Here is a 20,521-nt window from a genome sequence, read left to right as displayed (position 1 = left end):
TTGTTTCTTTTAATCACTTAGGGGATAGGCAATTTTAACCACTTAGGGATTTAACGGGATAGGTTAGTGCGACTAATAATTAAGAAATTATTATGCATTTAATGCTATCATAAACTGCTTGTATTTCTTTTGATTATTCTAAGTAAAGATAACTCCTGGATTGGGATGATTGAAGAAACAGCCTGTGTCTGCATTGTTTTGTCTCACAAGTTCGAACTCTGAAAGTGTAGAGTCAAATCGTAAATCTTACAGGCTAAAACCTGTTCTTTTATTAAGATAAGTCTTGACTCTGGTTTAGTGAAAAGAATAAGACAAAATCTTTCAGGACACAAACCTGTCCTAATTAAGATAAGTCTTACAGCCCCCATCCTATAAATGAATAAAAAAAGAAAAGGCTTCTCACAGGTGGTGGACTAGACATTCTTAATAAAAATGCTTATTTTTTGTGATAAACCCATTTTTAGCTGAATTAATAAAACTGCACCATGTAACCACTTTTAAATCCATCAAATGAATACTTTTTAATGCAAAGCAAAAAAAAATTATGATTACGTTTGATTACATTGCCCAATTACACTGATTCATGGAAGATTTTAACGTTTCTGCGTATGCAAGTCAGTTTGGGCAGAAACATGAACTGTAACATCACTTTGCAAAAACAGCACAACTTCAAGTGCAAAGTGTACCCCACAATAAATAATTATAGCAGATATCAATATACTCAATCTGCTTTATTATGCTGGAAACAGCCTTGTAATACTACACAGCTTGTTTATTACGATCTTAGTCAATAAAACTCCTATATATATCTTTGAAAGTGAAGTATGATTTCAAATAATAATAATTGAATTCTGAAAGCAACCCTGCTCCAAGTTACATTTGTTGAAAGGTAAGTACCCTGTACTTCCTGTCTGGTTATGCTGGTAAACCAGAGGAGGGAAATCGGTAAGGGAAGTTGTTCCACTGGCTCACCGATCCCAGCACTTCATGCATTTTTTAGCAGAAGTGATGTCAGGTGCATAATACATCTGCCCAAACATGGGCAGGCATATTATAATTCAAAGCAAATGATGGGGAGTACATCATATATTTTTATGTCATCTGAACTCCAGCAAGGCTTGACAGAAGAGAGACCTGTGCAGCCTGGTTTTCAGCTTTGATGTAGGCTGTGAGAGAGAGGCGAGGTTACATTTTAAATGGCCAGTTTCCCTCATGCAATTGATGTGAGAGCAACTGGTAAATTTCAAAACCGCTAAATTTTTTAAAAACTTGTATATTGCGGCAAGGTGCTGTAACAATACAGCAAAACTGTAAGTGTCCCTGGCATGTGCTGAAAGTATTTAGATAGCCCCAACCATGTGATATATTGCGCAACCAAGGAGCAATGTTGTTATATATGTGAACTTGTATTTACTCTGTACAGTCACCAGAAGGCTCATACCCTGGAGTCCCAAGGGATACCATAATCCCTTGGCAGCACAGGTATTTAAGGAGGCCTCACATGTTGAAGAGACACTCTGGAGACCTGCAATAAAAGACTAAGGTCACACTTTACTTTGAGCTCACAGTGTTCAGTCTGACTCTTTCTCCATACATAACAACTGGCGACGAGATACAGATAGCGAACCCAAAGATGCAGAGAACAGTGGGCATCCTGGAGGAATTCTCGGAGGGAGATGATCGGGAAACTTTTGTGGAGCGACTCAACCAATACTTTGTGGCCAACGAGCTAGATGGGGAAGATACCACTGCCAAACGAAGCGTGATCCTCCTCACCGTCTGTGGGGCACCAACGTATGGCCTCATGAAGAATCTGCTCACTCCAGCGAAACCCACGGAGAAATCATACGACGATTTGTGCACACTGGTCCGAAAGCATTTGAACCCGAAGGAAAGCGATCTCATGGTGAGGTACAGGTTCTACACCTGAAGGCCAGGAAGTGGCGAGTTATGTCGCCGAGTTAAGACACCTTGCAGGGCATTGCGAATTTGAAGGACATTTGGAGTACATGCTCAGAGGCTTTTTCGTTCTTGGCATTGGCCACGAAACCATACTTTGCAAACTTTTGACTGTAGCGACCCCAACCTTGAGTAAGGCCATAGCGATAGCCCAGGCTTTCATTGCCACCAGTGACAATACGAAGCAAATCTCTCAGCACAAGTGCTGCTACAAATACTGTGAACAAAGTGATGTTGTTTTCGAATGTTGTAACATATAGGGCAGGTCACACATACCTGCAGCTGCACATCCGCAGATGTCTCAGAGTCCACTGTCAAGGGTGATGAATGCAAGGCCATTAACACCATGTTGGTGCTGCGGGGGTGATCATCGTTTCCATTCATGCCGATTCAAAGGGTACATTTTCAAGGGCTGTAGAACAATGGGACACATCCAACAAGTGTGCAGGCGAGCTGCAAATCCTGTTAAACCTACAAACCACCATGTTGCAGAGGAGGACAGATCCACGGAGGGTCACAACGATCCAGGACCTCAGGCCAAGGAGGCAGAGGTAAATGGGGTGCACACATTCACCACGAAATATCCCCCGATAATGCTGAATGTTGAACTAAATGGACTCCCGGGGTCAATGGAGCTGGACACGGGCTCGCAAACCAGTCCATCATGGGCAAAAAGACTTCGAAAGATTGTGGTGCAGCAAGGCCTCAAGGCCAGTCTTAACTCCAGTTCGCACGAAACTGAGAACTTACACAAAAGAACTGATTCCTGTAATCGGCAGTGCTACCGTAAAGGTCTCCTATGATGGAGCGGTGCACAAGCTACCACTCTGGGTGGTACCGGGCGATGGTTCCACGCTGCTCAGCAGGAGCTGGCTGGGTAAGATACGCTGGAACTGGGACAACGTCCGATCGCTATCGCCTGCTGACGAAACTTCGTGCGCCCAGGTCTTAAACAAATTTCCTTTGTAGTTCAGGAGTCTCAGAAACAACCGCAGCTCCATCATATTCTGTGGCCTTGGTGCGTTCTCGATTGTCTCCGTCTTCGCGTTAGTGGGCCTGATGCCGTCCGCCGCAATCCTCCTTCCCAAAAACTCCACTTCAAGCGCTTTAACCTGAGCCCCACGCGGTTGAGTCGATTAAGAACCTTCTCCAGGTGCTGCAGATGCTCGACTGTGTTCCGACCTGTGACCAAGATGTCATCCTGGAAGATCACGGTGTGCGGGACCGACTTCAGTAATATTTCATGTTTCTCCGGAATATCAGCGCCGCTGATCAGATTCCAAATGGGCATCTGTTATTAACAAAAAGACCAGGCATCGGGAAAATCCAAGGAGCAAAAGTGCAGATTCACCTAATTCCAGGGACGTGACCCATCCATCACAAGGTGAGAGCAGTACCGTACATGATGAGAGAAAGGGTAGAGATCGAGCTAGACCGGCTGCAAAGAGAGGGCATAATTTCACTGATCGAGTTCAACGAGTGGGCCAGTCCGATCGTTCTTGTCCTCAAGGGAGACAGCAACGTCAGAATCTGTGGCGATTACAAAGTAACTATCAATCGTTTCTCCCTGCAGGACCAATACTCACTACCAAAGGCCGACGACCTCTTTGCAATGCTGGCGGGAGGAAAGACGTTCACGAAGCTGAATCTGACTTCAGCCTACATGACATAGGAGCTGGAGGAATCATCGAAAGCCCTCACCTGCATCAACATGCACAAAGGTCTTCTTGTTTATAACAGATGCCCATTTGGATTCCGATTAACGGCGGCGATATTCCAGAGAAACATGGAAAGCCTACTGTAGTCGGTCCCGCATACCGTGGTCTTCCAGGACGACATCTTGGTCACAGGTCGGAACACAGTCGAGCATCTGCAGCACCTGGAGGGGCTCAGGCTAAAGTGCTCGAAGTGCGTTTTCCTGGCACCTGAAGTAGACTTCTTGGGAAGGAGGATTGTGGCGGATGGCATCAGGCCCACCAACGCGAAGACGGAGACAATCAAGAAAGCACCAAGGCCACAGAACGTGATGGAGCTGCGGTTGTTTCTGGGACTCCTGAACTACTTTGGTAACTTCTTACCTGGTCTTAGCACACTGTTAGAACTACTGCATGTTTTACTACGAAAAGGGGATGAATGGGTTTGGGGCAAAAGCCAAGAAAATGTCTTTGTAAAAGCGAGAAAATTGTTATGCTCAAACAAATTGCTTGTGTTGTAGGATCCATGTAAGCGTTTGGTACCAGCATGTGATGCGTCGTCATATAGCGTCGGGCGTGTATTGCAACAAGCTAATGATTCTGGGAAACTGCAACCAGTTGCTTATGCATCCAGGAGTCTGTCTAAGGCTGAGAGAGCCTACAGCATGATTGAGAAAGAAGCGTTAACGTGTGTCTATGGGGTAAAAATAATGCATCAATACCTGTTGAGCTAAAATTTGAATTGGAAACTGACCATAAGCCACTTATATCCCTGTTTTCCGAGAGTAAAGGGATAAATACCAACGCATCGGCCCGCATCCAGAGATGAGCACTCACGTTGTCCACACACAACTACGCCATCCGCCACAGGTCAGGCACAGAAAACTGCCCGTGGCGGGCTGCCATTGCCCACCACGGGGGAGGAAATGGTGCAGCCCGCAGATCTAGCCATGGTTATGGAAGCATTTGAGAGTGAGCAATCACCCGTCACTGTCTGGCACATCAAAACTTGGACAAGTCAGGACCCCTTATTGTCTCTAATCAAAAGCTGTGTGCTTCGCGGGAGCTGGTCCAGTGTTCCAGTGGAAATGGAGGGAGAGATAAAGCCGTTTCAGCGGCGCTTTACTTTGAGCTCACAGTGTTCAGTCTGACTCTTTCTCCATACATAACAAACAACAATAACAAGATTTATTTATATAGCGCCTTTAACGTCATAAATGCTCAAGAGACCAGAATTAGAGGAGCGCAGAAATCGCGCAAGTTGTGGGGCTGGAGGAGTTTACAGACATAGAGGATCATGGAGGGAATTGAAAACCAGGATAAGAATTTTAAAATCGAGGCATTGCTTAACCAGGAGCCAAAGTAGGTCAGTGAGCACAGGGGTGATGGGTGAACGGGACTTGGTGCGAGTTAGGACAGAGGAAGCAGAATTTTGGATGACCTCAAGCAAGGGGGAGTTCCATCCTGACAAAGGTCCATCATCATTGTGGCATCACAGTCACTTCTAGACTCCTACTCCTTATGGATTGTAATCAGGGAGGTCAGAGATTAAAGTCTGACTTTTCCGTTGTTGCTGTTTTGGCTAGAATGGTGATTTAGAGACATCAGGGGAGATTTACGGCCTTCCACCCAGTGGAAATGGGGCAGTAGTACCCAAAAATCACAGGGAAGTCACGGTGGCTGTCGCCATTTTGATGAGATCTTCGAAATGTGGCCCCCTAAAGCATATGGCTAACTTAGCTATTTAAATCAGAGGCCTATGATGTCACAAGACTCCAGTGACATGTGCGCGCACACTCTGCCCAGTATCAATTGGCAGCCCAGCCGAAGAGGGAGCCAAAGGTAAGTACTTATTTAATTTTGTAGAGCCATGAGAAGCACGAGTGCTCTTTGGGGCTCAGCAAAAAAGAAACTGGGTCACTGCCACATCTTATCCCTACCCACCGAGAACGGACCCATGCAACCCTCCCCCAAGCCTTTTTCGGGGCCTAGAGGAACATCGGACAGTACGCTGTCAGGTATTCGCGAATCTTAGTGGTACCATCGGGTCTGCTGCACGAGCGTCTTTTGGGAATGGCAGCCTCCTGTTGCACTAATTATCTGCAGGTGCAGATGTGAGGGTTCCATCAAGTGGGCTCTTGAACAGCCTAATTGTCTGGCATCTCACCATAGTTCTTTGTCTTCGTGCAAACAGTTCAAATAGCGGAACTCCCACTTGGAAACCCACTGGTGTGAGTAATGATGCTGAGGGGAAAAAAGGAACAGTTGGCACAATGCCTTATGAGAGTCTGTGGGGGCTAATTTCGATAAGGCTCGAAAACGGGCGCAGGGATCGCGATGCATAGTTTGCCTGGGCCCATTGAAAATAATGCAGGCAGCACATAAAATTTGTGCTGTTGATTCTGTAGCAACCTTGGATGCCGATTTCACCTGGACAACAGGAGGTAACGAACAGCAGGGGAGGCCTTGGTACAGGAGGTCAATAGGAGGAGACAGGTCCTCTACTTGCAGTGTGCCAGGAGGCCTTCCTGACAGACTGTACAAAGGCAGTGGGAGCAGATAGTTGAAGTGCTCAGTGCCATCACTCTTTCCCATTGGACCTGGATCTAGTGATGGAAGAAGTTTAATGATCACACTGAGGGGTGAAGGTCAGTGAATGCATCCTCAAATGCCACATTCTACCGACTGTACCACTAGCCTCACACACTGCTCAATGCACCACACCCCATCGCTCACCTACCAACGATTGCCATCAATGACGACTCATAACTCACAATCATACCTTCACCTCACCCTCACACACTTACCACTATTGCAAGCCTTACCACTGACATCTCACACCTTGCACACAATGCCAACTATTCATCCATGACAGACATGTCACCCAAACTTCTCCAAGCGAACAAAGCCTCTGTGGTCTCCTGGATACAGCGATGGACGGCAAACTGTGAAATGTTTGCTATGTTACCTATTCCAGCCTGGAAAGATCTGCTGGTAAAAAATTCAGGACCATGGTCACCTTGAGGACCACAGGCAGGTCCGTCGTCACTCTGCTCTGAGGCTGTAGGTGTGGTTCCAAGAGCTGGCAGAGTTTTGTAATCACCTCCTTGGTGAAGTGGCGCCACCGAATATACTGCTCCTGGTTTAGGTGCAGGTAGGAAAAGTGCTCCCTGAAAAGATTAGGTGAGTAAGGTCTCCTGCTGAGAACCTTCCTCCCCATCCCTCTGCGAGCAGCTTGCCTTTGCTGCCTCAGTGTTGAATGGCCGCCGATTTTTCGTTGAATGACCGCGCTTGCGAAATTCACCTCGGTGGTTTTTCCGGCGGTCCCCACTTCCACCCTGCTGCTGCAGAACCCTCCTAAGTGTATCATCAAAGCACGCATGGCCGATCTCCCACCCTGAAGCAAAATTTACCTGGAAAGATCTTTGGCCCGCCGCTCGGTGCCACCGACAGCTTTTTCTGTCGGTGCACTGAGCTTGTAGTGTCTGCAAAATGGTGATGCGGCCACCATTAAAAGAGGATGGTGCACTGCCACAGCCGCCATCTAATTTTTTTTTGTCGGCTGACTGTCATGTCGGACTGACAATTATGCCCCCAGGTCCGGCAGCCCAGCAACCCCACTTGGGTGCTAGGCCGCTGGCCCAGCCAAAACCCTCCCTGGTGGCCCAGTGGACTTAACTAAACTAATCACAGAGCTCGCAACAGCCCTCCCCTTTAAGTGAGGGGGAGAGATGTGGTGACGCGCCAGCGCTACGCTGATGACTGCAGCAGTGGACACTGCGCCCGCCCCCACTTCCGCTCCCAGTTTGCCGAACACTCCGCTCCCGTCTTCACCTCCGCCCCCATTTTGACCAGCGTCCATCCCGCTGGAAAAGAAAAGACAAAGAGCTGAACTTCACGCAAGAGCACACCGCATCCATTGCGGCAGTGAAAACAGATGAAACACGGTAAAATGCGCCCCATTACCGGCGGAAGTTAATTTTGGCCCCGAGGTTCCATGATTGGTGGCGTAAAATCAGGCATTACACAAGGAAGTATTTGCATCCCAGCCGAAAATCGCGCGTTAAATAAGTCAGAATAATGTGCAGGGCAAGGTTGTGTAGATGCCCTGATTTTTGTTGATTATGCTTGTAGTTTCTTTGATTTAATGCACTTCATTGATGTTCAGTGCCCTATAACATAACATTGTCTGTTGTATGGCTTTCTTTTTTGGTGGAGGGAGTTTTTGTTACTTTGTTGCAGTAAAATGTCTGTTTGCTCGTTTGCCATTGGTGTCTTGTGTATCATTACAATATTCACTGGAGATGTGCCTTTATGAGGCACAAAGCGGCTCCATCCCTCAGTTTCCTCCATTTTGGGAAACCGGTCCATTATGAGCTGGCGATGTGCGACTCTTGGTCCGCAGCATCTTTTCGCTGCCTCCCCGGTGGATGGGGTGGCTATTCAATGGAGGCCTCGCCAGGCTCCTCTTTGTCGTCCTCCTCCTCCTGAGGTGGGCCTGCAATCCCCACTGGCAAGCCTGGCCCCTCATGATGGCCAAGCTGTGCAACATGCATCACACCACAATGAATTCGGAAACCTGTTGATGGGGGCAATGAAGGCTGCCTCCAGAGCAGTCCAGGCATCGGTCTGCCCGTAGGAGGTGGCATATGTCTGTCAGCACTTTCTTTCGGAAGCGCTGCCTTCTCACACATTGCTCCTCAGAGGGCTCGAGGTTATAGCGTTGGCGTCTATAAACCCGTGGATGTAATTCCTCCTCCCCAGATGTCTTCGGCCTCTTTTCATCCATGGCCCGACATAGCCAAGATCCCTTGTTGTATCCTGACGCCGCCTAGCAATAGCATGAAGGATGATATACTGGGAAACAAGTAATGCCCGCATTAAATTCTATCAGTGAAGATGTAAGGAGACAGCAATGGCAGATAAAAGTACCGCTTTCAAGTCAGAGCTTCACACAGCATGCTGTGCGCAAATGTTGCAGTCAATGTGATCTGTAATATAGGATCCTCCTCCCTCAAATTACATACGCCGCAAATACCAGCTACTAGACTGTGGGAACACCTGTTCTTAAGGCGTTTCCTGGGGTGGACGGAAAATGGGGTGTTACGGCCTAAATTTACTTCTGGGGCGCTAGTGGAGCATTGCATGATGATTGACATCATGATCACACTAAAACTAGAGGGCGGGGCAGTAAGTTTTGCGGCGCCGCAAAACCTGAGTCTAGTTTGCCGAATACGCGGTAAAAGCTGGATGCCCACGATACCGCTTAAAAATACCCTTTACAACCTCTCTGGGGTGCTACCAAAGGCGCAAGGGAGCCGAAAATCCAGCCCTAAAGGTTGAAGTTACTTAGCTGTTCCCTTTAAATCAGCCATCAGCACATCTGATTCTTGAGCAACGTTAGAGGCCCATTTCACCTGGACAACAGGAGGTGACATGTCAGACAGATATATACCAAATGCATATGTTGAGATGGGTATCTCCAATGCTGCTGCTCAAACCATAGAAACAGAATGCCCACCTATTTTCTGTTAATCCAGTTAACACCGCTACAATGGGTTGCCAACAGAAAAACATCCAGGATTAAAAGTCCACATGTCTCAAATATCAACAGCAATGCTTTTTGTTGACTTTGGTACAGAAAATCTTCTGGACTACTTGTCATGCCCAGTCACTGACAAATATGTTCAAAATGATACATGTTTGCCATATTGTAAAAAATTGCTAAGATAGTGCTGTAGTTTGACTGCTTAATCAAGATAATTCATGCCTGAAGTAAAAAGAACATCTCTCTGTTCTTCAATGTCAATCCTTCAGTTGCAGCAACATTTGCCTTTGGAATAACTTAAATGAGGCACATGCTGTAAGATACGTTGAACTTGCAGAGTAGCTAGTATTTGTTTCATGTCATAAATTAGAATAATTTGTAAATGACAGTTGTTATGTCTGTAATGTACCCACGAATGACTCTTGCGCATCAATGTGTTGTACTCAAACTGTAGTCCTTTATTCATAACTCCTCAGTGAGGCAGCCGCATGGTGGCTACCCTTTTATACAGCCCCTGCCACCAGAGCAGGAAACCCCGGTCTCCACCAGTTGCACTCTCTAATGGTGCCAGCATAGTATATACACAGTGTATATATTGATAGTACATGAGGTAAACAAGTCTCCATCTTATGCAACTAGACAGTGACTACACAAAGAGTATATCTATAGTCTGCATATGTAACATCACTTTCCCTCAAGTCCTTTGTGCCAATTACCTTTGCATTTAGTGTTCTGGTTTTGCTCTCCCAAGACTTAAGTGCCAATAGCCCTTGCACCTTGGCTGTGCCTTGGCTTGGCTCTCTCCCTGTTAACCCCCAAGTCCTTTTGCCACAACATTGGGTAGTGGTTACCAGTTTGGATGGTTCGATGATGCAGTGGAGGTTTCAGTGGGTTCTGGGTGTGATCCATGTGTGAATCCATGGATAAATACATCCATTCTATTCCCCCCCTGCCCAGCGAGATCATGCAGCTGGCCCATTACATTAACATACAGAATCAGACACAGTGCAAGTACAAAGAAAGGAAGAAAAAAAAAGTTTGTATCATGACACCTTGGTTGAGTGACTTACATTCGTTACGTTTTACGGTTGTGCGCCAGGGTTGGGTAGATTGCATTCATGGTTCAGTTATGGTCAGTACTGAGGTAGCAGTACAGGTATGCGAGGGTGCTGGTTCCAGAGGAACAGGACGAGAGTACCCCCAGCCTAGTCGTCTGATGGCACCACTGCACCCCCTGCTAGCGGGGAGGGCTTGGTTCACTCACCTTGCCAGGACTCAGGGCCTTTGCCATTGCCTAGTGGTGGGCAGAGCCACAGATGTGTGTGGCCTCCCTATCCTCCTTTGAGGGCTGCAGAATCTTCTGTCTGCTCTCTAACGGTGTTGGAAACCTGGCTGTACCAGGTCCCGTTTGGGGAACTCGTTGGTTCTGACCTTTCGCTCCCGAACATGGCCGAGGTAGCGACTGGGTCTGGGGGCTGCACCGTCTCCACCTGGGTGGTGGGCAACAGCGGCCGACTGCGCGTATTGGCGCCGTTTTCATTTCCAGGTCCGTGATGAATAGTGCCATCGGGTGCCTGCAGTGTGGCATAGACCTGGGGCAGGGTATCAGAGTATGTACCTTCACCCTCCTGAGGTCGCTGGCCTATAACTTGTGAGGACACCTGGGGCAGGGCATCAGGATCAGCGCCTTTACCCTCCCGAGTAGCTCGTTTGCTACTTTTGGGGACAGTCTATTCCCGACATCTCGCAACAACATTTTGTTCACAATCTTAATCGGTTCGTTACATTGATTGCCATGCATACAATGTCTCTTTAAGTTCAGTTGGTTGCAGGTCTCCTTTAAGAGAACCTTGCTGGCTTTACCCCAAACAAATCCTTTGTTAGACACCACGCGTTGGGCCCTCAGCGTTGCACCTCGTGATATTGACACGGCCATCTTTTTTTTCAGCCATGCTGCACCTCGCTGCAGCAGGGACACCATCTTGCCTCTGTCCTCAAGGTCGACTGCCTTGATCCTTCTCTCCCGCGATTTTGCCACAAAAGCTGGAAGAGTGCCTGTGAATTCGATCTTCCTTCCCAGGAGTCCTGCCACTGGAGCCTGGAAGGTACTTTTAGGTCGTTCCGGTCGGATCATTGCCACGCAGTCATGATGGACGGTCTGTGCCTCAGGTGCTGTGCTGGTCTGTTCTCTGGTGCCTGGCCCAAGCGAAGGTGAGGTTTTGCTCTGCCTCTGAGCATGGGGGACATCGATTGCTGGAGTGAAGAGGTCTTTCCATTTCCACTTTATCTTCCCCATCCACCTCCTTCCGAGTAGCGTTGGAACATCACCTGCAACAATCCACAGAGGTAACTTGTGCGCCACGCCATTATGAATTACACTTACATCCGCACTACCAAGAACTGGGATCAGCTCCTTGGTGTAGATGTGCAGCTTTTCCTGTACTGGAATCAGCTCGGGTCGTTTTTCATTCCATAGCCTCTCAAAGACATCCTGGCTCATCACTGACTGGCTTGCTCCCGTGTCCACTTCTATGAAGACTCCTACACTGTTTATCCCGACTTCCATCTTCACTGGAGGACAATCGGTGGTGCAGGTATACACTCCATACACTTGTTCTTGGGGCTGAGCTGCCTCTCTGGCCAAATCATCATACTCCCCGCTGGATTCAAAGTCATCTACCGACTTTTCTGCTGGACAGTGAGTCGTATTTCTTTTACACATACGCTGGAGGTGGCCCTTCATGTTACAGGCTTTGCATACGTACTCAGCAAACCGACACAGGTGAGACCTATAGTTTCCTCTGCAACGCCAGCATGGTGCTACTCGATTAGCACCCCTCGGTGGACTCTGAGTTCTGGAACCCTGAGGTCTGTGCTCTCTGACCTGGGCAGAGCCAAGTTCTAAAGTCTTGCCTGTGAAAGGCACCATTCTGTGTACAGTACTTGCCAGGTTTGAGTCCACAGGATGAATAATTTGCTTGGTGCTGCAGGTCGAGGTCATGAACGCCTGACTGATGCTGATGGCCTTCTGCAGGTTGACTGTGGTGTGGGCAGATAATAGCTTGTGAAGGAGGCCCTCATGGCCAATTCCTATAACGAAGATATCTCACAATGCTTCGTTGAGGTGCATGCCAAAATCACATGGTGCCGCAAGTCTCCTGAGGTCGCCAGCATATTTTGCAATCTCCTGGCCCTCAGGTCTGCGGTGAGTGTAGAATCTGTGCCTGGCCGTGAGGATGCTCTCTTTTGATTTTAGTTGGCCACGAATTAGTTCAATCAGCTCAATGTATGTCTTATCCTTGGCCTTCGTGGGTGCCAGCAAATCCCTGACGAGGCGGTAGACCTCGGGCCCACAACTGGTCAGCAGTATAGAGTTGCACTTCTCCGCCGATGCGTCTGTCTCCCCTGCCCGGTCATTTGCCACGAAATATAGCTCGAGCCTTTCCGTGAAGGCATCCCAATCATCATCCTCTGCGAAGTCTTTTAGTGTGCCAAAGATAGTCATAATCGCATGAAAGTCTGTATTCTCGTCGCCAGTTGTTATGTCTATGTCGTACCCACAAATGACTCCACGAGGCAATGTGTTGTACTCAAACTGTAGTGACTTTGATCCTTTATTCGTAACTCCAGAGTGAGGCAGCCTCATGGTGGCTACCCTTTTATATAGCCCTTGCCACCAGGGCAGGAAACCCTGGTCTCCACCAGTTGCACCCTCTAGTGGTGCCAGCATAGTATATAAACAGTGTAAACCTTATTGATAGTACATCAGGTAAACAAGTCTCCATCTTATGCAACTATACAGTGACTACACAGAGAGTATATCTATAGTCTGCATATATAATAGTGAACAATACTTATTATGCTGGGGTCATGGTAGCATGGTGAGTTAGGAGCCATGGGGATCGAAATTGTCCTCCCCGGAAACGGGGTCCTACCGCATTTTAGCATCCCTTACCGCCAATATGGATGCTGCGGTGTTAAGGGCAAAATTCCTCTTTTTCGGTGGCTAAACAGAGCGGAGTGATAACGACTGTGGTAATGGGCTGGTTTCAGCGGTGTGGCAGCGGAGTGGCATTTGGATCGCGAAATCCCCCCCTAACCAATTGATCCTAATGATGCAGCTGCTCCCTGGCCTTCTTAAAGGGCAGGTTTTATAGTTGTGTCTTGACTTCGGTCTGAGTTGTTTCAGAGGAGATGGCTGCAAGGTGACCTTTGAGGAGAGCCAGCTGCTTCAGCGACACTGATGTGGAAAGCTTGATGGAAGCTGTGGAGGGAAGGAGGTGGCCAACCTTCCCTGATACTGGTGGGAGACCAATTAGGAGCATCTTCCTAAATGCCTGGAGGGAGATTGCAGAGGAGGTTTCAGGACCTTCATTCACCAGCGCACCGCAACCCAATGCAGGAAAAGGCTCACTGACTTTATTCGACTGATGAAAGTGAGTACATGTTCCTCCAACTCCTCACATTACATCTGCGAGCCTCTCCTTCACCTTAACATCTTGCTCACCAACACTACATAGTAGCTGAAGTAGCTTTTGATTGCAAAGACATGTATGTGTGCACACTCACAATGGAGGCTCCCTTGCATGTGAGATTCACAGCTGCATGTAATGGAACCACACTTGCACGAATTACCGAGGCCTCAGGAAACTCCGACTTACTAACCCTTTGTTACTTTGCTGGCCAAGGTGGCGTGCAATCGTGCCCAGCAACAAGCCACTGGTGGGGGCAAATCACAAAATGTGGAGCTCACTGATCTGGAGGAGAGGGTGCAGTGGCTAGTGGGCACGCATGTTCGATTCCCTGTGGTTGCTGGGGACAGCATGGGTAAGTGAAGGCCTTTGTGCAATGCCATCTCTCCCTGACAGTGCAATGGGCTATCTGCAACTGCTTATGCTTGTATGCAAGCTGTTTGCTGCATGGGCAATGCAGCACCTCACTCTCACGGCAACCCTTATCCCCTTTATGATTGCTGATGGAACTGCGAGTGTCAGCATGAGCGAGACGGACATCCTTGACACGATTGGCAGCCACAGTCAGAAGGACACACTTGAACCCAGGATGACTTGGCGGCATGTCGGATGTGGGAGATGGAGAGGGGAAGAGCTTTGCCAGCACCAGCGCGTCACTGCTTCCTACACTCACACGCGCCAGATCAGATACTGGGAGTTCGGGTAACATAGATTTAGGAGATGGGTCTGCACTGGGTGAAGCACTGGGACCTTGCGGGCTGCAGCATGGTGAAGGGCAGAGGGAACCTCGGGTGCCATCTCTCTAGCGGGTGAGTGTACAGGTGAGTCCTGCTGAGGAAGACTTAGATGAGCCCATTGATGTTGGGGCTTATGAACAAAGGTGGAGGCCATGCAATCCAAACTCTTGGTGGCAATACAAGGGGTGACGGAGAGGCTGTTGCAAGTGGTCAGGAGCGTGGAGGAGTCCGCCTCCCGCATTGTGGACAGCTCTGCGCGTACCATGGAGCCATCATTGCCAGTGTGCAAACGATGGTGAACTCCCAGAGTGACCATGCGGTTCCAACTGCAATGATGTGTCTCTTGGCCGAAGTGACCGTTGCCATTGCAGCACAGGTGCAAGGGAACGAGTATCGCTGTGCTTCTTTGGACAGGATGGCCGCTGCCCTTTAAGCTCAGAATGCTCTCATGCACTCTGGGCATTAGGGCACGGAACGTCTGACTGCTGTAGTTTCTGATGGCTTCCAGAGTTTGGCTGCTCTCAGGCAGTCTCAGCTGGATGCTATGCGAGATCTGACTGCTGCCATTGTGGCTGGGTCCACCACGGTCCACCGGGGGCCTAACTGTGCCACCCCAATCCGCCAACCTGTGCTCCAGCAACTTGGTGGGGGAGGTGGGGTGCTGCCCCTGGGGAGTGGCTCTGCCTCGTCGGCCCAGGATACTGATGTAGGCTCTCCGGTTCACAGCAGCCCTGAGCCGAGACCTGCCACTCCGCAATTGCTGCCAACCATGGACTCACCCCAGCCACTTCTGACTGAAGGTGCACAGGAGGATGCGGCCCAGTCTTCAGCCGGCCCTTCCAGGGCCAGAGCTGGAAGAGGACATCCGGGAAGGACATCTGTAGCTTTCTCTACAGTCTCACAAGAGCCTTCCCAAAGTCATGAGGCAGCCACAGGGGAGACACTGCGGCGTAGTGTAAGGATAGGTCTGCGTAAGAGCAGTAATAAGGAGTTGTACAAGGGTGATAACTGGTTATGTTGATGTTTTATGCACCCATTGTTTGGGATGCAATAAATCTTTATTTTGTTTTGGAAATTTCTGAATAGGTCGCTCATTTAACTGCGCGGGAATGATGTGTGAGAGGCTCACAGTTTGGCCCATGGACATGGCCAGAGGCAGGCTCAACTGGGCATGTGGTTATGTGAAACGCACAGCTATGAGATGACTTTGTGCTTTCCTTGCAGGGTCACGATGGCGACGCCACCTACTGAGTGACTGCCCACCTGCATCCTGTGCCTCCTTCTGTTTCTCGTCCTCCTCCACAGGTGCCACTGCAACCCTCTTCTCAATCTTCCCCGCTGCCATGCTCCACCTCACAGTTGACAAACTCCCCGCTGGAGTGGAATTAAACTACAGAACCAGTGGGAAGCTGTTCAACCTTCGCCGTCTCCAGGCCAGGTCCAAGACCACTCCAACCTCTGTCGTCGAGCTACAGTACGCGGACGATGCCCGCGTCTGTGCAAACACAGAGGCTGAACTCCAGGACATTGTCGATGTATTTACTGAGGCATATGAAAGCATGGTTCTTACGCTAAACATCAGTAAGACAAAAGTCCTGTCCTCACCGCACAGCACTGCCCCCCAGACATCAAGATCTACGGCGTGGCCCTGGACAATGTGGACCACTTCCCTTATCTCGGGAGCCTCCTATCAACAAGAGCAGGCATTGACGATGAGATCCAACACCGTCTCCCATGCACCAGCACAGCCTTCGGCCGCCTGAGGAAAAGAGTGTTTGAAGACCAGGCACTCAAAACTGTCACCAAGCTCATTGTCTACAGGGCCATAGTAATACCTGCCCTCCTGTATGGCTCAGAGACGTGGACCATGTACAGTAGACACCTCAAGTCACTGGAGAAATACCACCAATGATGTCTCCGCAAGATCCTACAAATCCCCTGGGAGGACAGACACACCAACATTAGCGTCCTCGTCCAGGCCAACATCCCCAGCATTGAAGCACTGACCACACTTGATCAGATCCGCTGGGCAGGCCAAATAGTTCACATGCCAGACACGAGACTCCCAAAGCAAGTGCTCTGCTCGGAACTCGTCCTCGGCAAATGAGCCAAAGGTGGGCAGAGGAAACGTTACAAGGACACGCTCAAAGCCTTTCTGATAAAGTGTGTCTTCCCCACTGACACCTGGGAGTCCCTGGCCAAAGACCGCCCTAAGTGGAGGAAGTGCATCCGGGAGGGCGTTAAGCTCCTCGAGTATCGTCGCCGAGAACATGTAAAAATCAAGCGCAGGCAGCGGAAGGAGCATGCGGAAAACAGGCTCCCCGCCCACCCTTCCCTTCAACCACTGTCTGTCCCACCTGTGACAGAGACTGTGGTTCTCATATTGGACTGTGCAACCACCAAAGAACTCATGCTAAGAGTGGAAACAAGTCTTCCTCAATTCTGAGGGACTGCTTATGATGATGATGATCCTCCAGTGGCTGTGTCCTTATGATAGCCAGGTTGTGGAGCATGCAGCACACCACCAAAAATGAGCAGACACACTCAGGCGAGTACTGCAGAACACCCCTTAAGCGGTCCAGGCAACAGAACCTCTGCTTGAGAATCCCAATTGTGTGCTTGATGGTGGACTTGGTGGCCGACAGACTGTCATTATAGGAATGCTGCGCAGCAGGTCTAGGGTTGCGAAGAGGAGTCATGAGCCAAGTGCTCAGTGCGTACCCCTCGTCACCGAGGAACCAGCCGCAATCTTGATTTGGACCAGTGAAGAGGCCTGGCACAGTATGAAAGAATTGTGGTTGCTGACAGGAAACTGGGCATCCACTTGCATAATTTTGCGGTTGTGGTCGCAAACCAGTTGAACATTGAGGGAGTGGAATGCCATGCGATTTCGGAATTGCTCGGGAGTGTTTTGGGGTTCCCTCAGACTGACATGGGTGCAATCAATGACCCCCTGAACCCTGGGGAAACCCACAATGCACAGGAATCCAGTCTGCCGCTCCAACTGCTTATCCCTGCTCATAGGGAAGGAGATGTAATCGGTCCTCCTCCTATAGAGAGAATCTGTGATCTCCCGTATCGACGTATGGGCTGCAATCTGCAAAATGTTGGAGATGTCCACAGTGGCAGCTTGGAAGGACGTAGTGGTATTAAATTTAAGGGCGATAGTCACCTTCGATGCTATGGTCAGAGCTGTCTCCGCTGCAGGCTGCCTTCTGGACCAGTATCTGCTGTGGGAGGTCCGCATACCTCATTCTCCTCCTTTGGGGATGCCCTTGCTGAGGCCCTTCCTGTGGCAGCTCTCTGGCTTCACCTCTGTGGCCATCTCCCTGGCCCTCTCCACGTTGGGCCACCATGATTGCTGCGGCTCTTGCCCATTGCCTTCTCTGCATGCCTCAGCGGCACGCACAATGTGCAGGAGGCGTTGGCCTAACAGCACTGCCGGCATTTCCAACCCCTTCCCAAGCTGAGCCTCCTCGATGACGACTCCCTGTTCTGCAGGTAGAGGCGCCTCTAGCACTCACAAGCAATCGCGCACTATAGTCGCACACTGGTTCTCAAAGACGGGGAAAAAGTCGCCAACTCAAATGCACCAAAAAGCAACACACCTTTAAGTCTTCATCAGGGTCTATGCACCAACCAAAAAAACCTATTCTTGGCACCGTCGAGCATTCGGAAAAATTTTATAGCGAAATGTGGCTTCCGGAACGGGAACTGGGGGGTGCGCGCTCTGATGACGCACTCAGCAGTGCAGGCCAGCAGCGCGACAGAAGTGGGGGGGAAGCGGTGCGGTGATGCTCAACACCAGGAAACTTCAGCAAGGATATTGGGCGAGCAGGGGTCATTCCACGAAAAGTCGGCGGTCACTCCACGCCGTAGCCTGACCGCCGATTTCCGGTGGTAACAGGCCTTAAGGGAAAGTACAATTTTGGCCCCATGTTCTTTCATGTTTGAAAGCTCAATTTGAATCCAGCCCAAACTGATAGTATGAAAGGCTCCTCCATTAGCTCTTAAGAATCTAACATGAAATGAATTTGGGGCAATTCCAAACCAGTTCTTAGTGGATATACGTCAGCACAAAAACTGGCAATATCACTCAGAGAGGCCATAAGGATATCCAGTGCAAGAAATATTTTTTAAAGTTCTTTTTTGAGTTGGAACTTACATACATTGTGGAGGCAAAGTAAAGAAAACATTTATCTCTGTGCCTAAATGAGAATTGTTTGATCTTGAAAAAGAATCTTCAATATGGAAATAATTTGCTTTGGAACATAATTAAAATTGTATCTATTTTCATTGTCATGTTCAATGTATCTTCTCACCATTAAATTGTTTGAACTCTTTGGATTTAAATTTTTTAAATCACTTTGGGGCCGAAATTGCCCACTGCTGGAAACGGGGTACATGCACCCCATTTCTCGAATTATTACTGCCGCGGTGATGAGGTGGCCTCTTGAGCGAAATTCCGCTCTTTGCCTTTTTTTTTCGCAGACCAGAAGTTGTTCATAATGGGGGCGAATATGCGACGGCAAGCACACTAGAGGGGCGGAAGTTGGTGGGGTGTTGTGTCCGCCCCTGTCAGTCATTTGCGTAGCACTGATGATGTCATCACAGTGCCAGGTCATCGCGGCGCTCCCTTCACTTAAAGGGGAGAGCCTGCACGATTTTAAAAGTTCAGTCCACTGGCCACTAGGGAGGGTTTCGGCTGGGTCAGCGGCCTGGCACTCAAGGGGGGATGGTGCCAAGCTGCCTGTTGGTGGCCCAGCCGAACATAGGGGCAAAATTGTCGGCTTGACATGGCAGTCGGCCGACAAAAAAAACATGGTGGCAGCGGCAGTGCGTCCTCCCCTTTAACGGGAGCCGCACCATCATTTCAGAAGGCCACAGCCTCACTGCATCACCTGTAAAAAGCAGTTTTGCGCACCACCCAGCAGGGGGAAGATTTTCTTGGTGGAATTTCGCCGTCAGGGGGGAATATCAGCGGTACGTACTCTGATGACGCACTTAGGATGGATCGGCAACAGCAGAGCAAGGGCGGGGGAATGAGTCACCACCGGGATACCGGAGGAATGGAATTTTGATAATGGCGGCCATTACAGGAAAAGTCGGCGGCCATTGCACTCTGCAGCATGGCTGCCGATTTCCGGTGGTAACAGGCCTTAAGGAATGGGACAATTTCGGCCCATTACTGTTTATCATCATTGTGTATCTGTAAAGCATGCACTCCCATGTTCCGCCACCAGGGAGCACAACCCCTGAAGTCCCAAGGGATCTCAGCATTCCTTGGGAGCAATGTATATAAGCCAGCCCCTAAGGCCTGTTCCTCACTCTGGAGTGTCTTAATAAAGACTGAGGTCACTGTTACTTTAACCTCCCTGTGTGCAGTCTCATCTGTGTTAGGAACACAATAACTGGCGACAAGTATACGAATCCAATGCAAAGATGCAGCAAAAAGTTCTCGGAGGGTGAGGACTGGGAAGCCTATGTCGAATGGCTAGACCAGTACTTTGTAGCCAACGAGCTGGACAGAGAAGGAAGCGCTGCAAAAAGGAGAGCAGTCCTCCTCACGGTCTGCGGGGCACTGACCTACAGCCTCATGAAGACTCTTCTGGCTCCGGTGAAACTCACAGATAAGTCATTTGAGGATCTGTGTACACTGGTTCGGGAGCATCTTAACCCGAGGGAGAGCGCGCTGATGGCGAGGTATCGGTTCTACACGTGCCAGCGATCTGAAGGTCAGGAAGTGGCGAGCTACGTCGTCGAGCTAAGGCGACTTGCAGGACAATGTGAGTTTGATGGCTACCTGGAGCAGATGCTCAGAGACTTTTTTGTACTGGGCATTGGCCACGAGACCATCCTACGAAAACTTTTGCCTGTAGAGACACCGACCCTCAGTAAGGCCATTGCGATAGCACAGTGCGTTTATGTCCACCAGTGATAACACCAAACAAATCTCTCAGCACACAAGTGCTAGCAATGTTCATAAATTAACTGGAACTGTGTTTGCGAGCAGAAATGTACAGGGCAGAAACCATGAGTCTGCAACTGCCAACAGGCCTCAGGTGACCCAGATGACTCAGAGTCCGCAACAAAGGATGAATTCAAGGCAAT

At 49.3% G+C, this 20,521-nt stretch overlaps 1 protein-coding gene across 4 annotated transcripts in view; it reads right to left on the bottom strand.

Annotated features, from left to right (window-relative positions):
• Window positions 1–20,521, bottom strand: part of spock3 (SPARC (osteonectin), cwcv and kazal like domains proteoglycan 3) — a 1,033,635-nt gene that overhangs the window by 448,647 nt on the left and 564,467 nt on the right. The gene's annotated exons all lie outside the window — the stretch shown is intronic.

This window comes from Pristiophorus japonicus, chromosome 2 (genome assembly GCF_044704955.1).
Source record: "Pristiophorus japonicus isolate sPriJap1 chromosome 2, sPriJap1.hap1, whole genome shotgun sequence".
In the NCBI taxonomy this organism is placed as follows: Eukaryota; Metazoa; Chordata; class Chondrichthyes; family Pristiophoridae; genus Pristiophorus; species Pristiophorus japonicus.
This window is presented reverse-complemented; position numbering and strand designations above follow the sequence as displayed.